A 1853-nucleotide genomic window follows, 5' to 3' on the forward strand; every position below is an offset into this window, starting at 1 on the left:
TCATAATATATATATATATGGGGGGGGGGGAGGGCAATCACCACATGGCCAAGTAGTTTATTCTGGAAAGGCCGGCTGGATGAGATCCGTCTTGATAGCTTTCTTAAAGCTGTCTAAGTTGGTGATTTGACGGATCTCATTAGGTTAGGGACCGTGTGGTTGCCATGTGGTCCCTAAACCTAAAATCACCGCTTGTTGGCAGTCTGTACAGCACCTTAGTTTTAAAAGATGACTGAACAAAAAACAGATTGTCAAAGTGCTGGTTTCTTCTTCAAAAATGATGCTTTAGAAGAAGGTGTGGTGAAAGAGACCAACACCACAGGAAGAGAGGAAAGAGCCAAAAGGAAAGGCAGCCAAGAGGCAAACATACCTGACACACCAAGGCAAGGAATTCATTTAACAAGGAACCTTTTTGGATCAAATTGCACTGGAGTCAGAAAGCATGGATCAATAGAAAAACCACAACAGAAAGATGAGAGAGCTTGTGGTTAGAGCACAATTATACTGTAGAAATAAGAAAATTATGATTAGGTAACTATGTGCTTACAGAAAACTGATCAGGAGCAATGAAAAGAGCCAAAATATCCTAGAGCCCAGAAGTCAAAAGAAAAGAAAAGAAAAGAAAAAAGGTGGGAACCATGTGATACACCAGAGTGAACAATGTTCATAACATGAAAAGGATCCTCTTGGATGAAATTGCCAAAGATATTTATTAACAACAGGTTCAACTAATGAGAAGACCGACAATGGCAGAAAGGGAAGAGTGAAATGCACAGTTGTGGTGGAGAGATCTCAGAATGGAGATGGACAAGATGAACTTTCCTGTTCAGATACCTGAAAGTAACTACACTAAGTTTCCCACCTTCACTGAATAGGTCCAGTGCATCTTAGATAAAGTATATAAAGTTTGGACTAGAAACCCCAGAGGAAACTCCACCATCACCCTGACACACAAGTCACTCTCCTCCCCTGGCTCTGGGCAAAAGCCAATTCCCTCCCTGCTTCTCATGCAAACTTTCTCTTCACACTCCTTTTACCCCTTTGTTAAAGCAACGGGGCTTTAGACAGCCTAAGGGTTTCTTGCATATCTCACCTCTCTACACAGCTCTTTCTCTAGAACATCCCTATTTGCTCAATTGGGAGGCATAATTCTCAATGTGTTGTATTTGAGCCATCACACCATGTGAGCAGAGAACCTCCCACGTGAATCTGTGGCCACATAAAATACCCCTCTCTCCTTCCTTCCCTCCCTCTCTCTCATGGGTGCCAGCTCTGCTGTGCTGCTCTTATACTTAAAACCTTCCTCTATTTAGCTAGGGCTTAGGCAATGTGTATGTATACAGTATATGCTTCTTTTGAACATTTCAATATAACTAGCATAATTTTTAGTTACGAAACCATTATACTCCCTGTTTGACATCTTTTGCTAAAAGGAGCCTCAGAGGCATCCAGGAGCTTTCTCAGGTGAACTCTGCTAAAGGGGACCGAGGAGTTTATCGCATTAACAAATAAGCAGGCTTACATTTTCCAGCTTGAAAATTCAGGATCCAGGATGCCCCTGGATGTTATCATACCTAAATTGCTGCCGATCTAACTGGGATGCCACCGCCCAGATGCATCCGGGGTCAAAACCAATGTTTGAAGTCGGAAGCTCTCCAACTTCAGAAAAGTATTAGCTGATCAAGTCTTCAACCTGGAATGCATCCAGGCAGTGGCATCCTGGCTAGATTGGCAGCAATTTAGGTGCCCTGGTGGCGCAGTGGTTAAATGCCTGTACTGCAGCCATTCACTCAAAACCACAAGGTTGCGAGTTCAAGACCAGCAAAAGGGCCCAAGCTCGACTCAGGCTTGCA

Source organism: Sceloporus undulatus, chromosome 2, assembly GCF_019175285.1.
Source record: "Sceloporus undulatus isolate JIND9_A2432 ecotype Alabama chromosome 2, SceUnd_v1.1, whole genome shotgun sequence".
In the NCBI taxonomy this organism is placed as follows: domain Eukaryota; kingdom Metazoa; phylum Chordata; class Lepidosauria; order Squamata; family Phrynosomatidae; genus Sceloporus; species Sceloporus undulatus.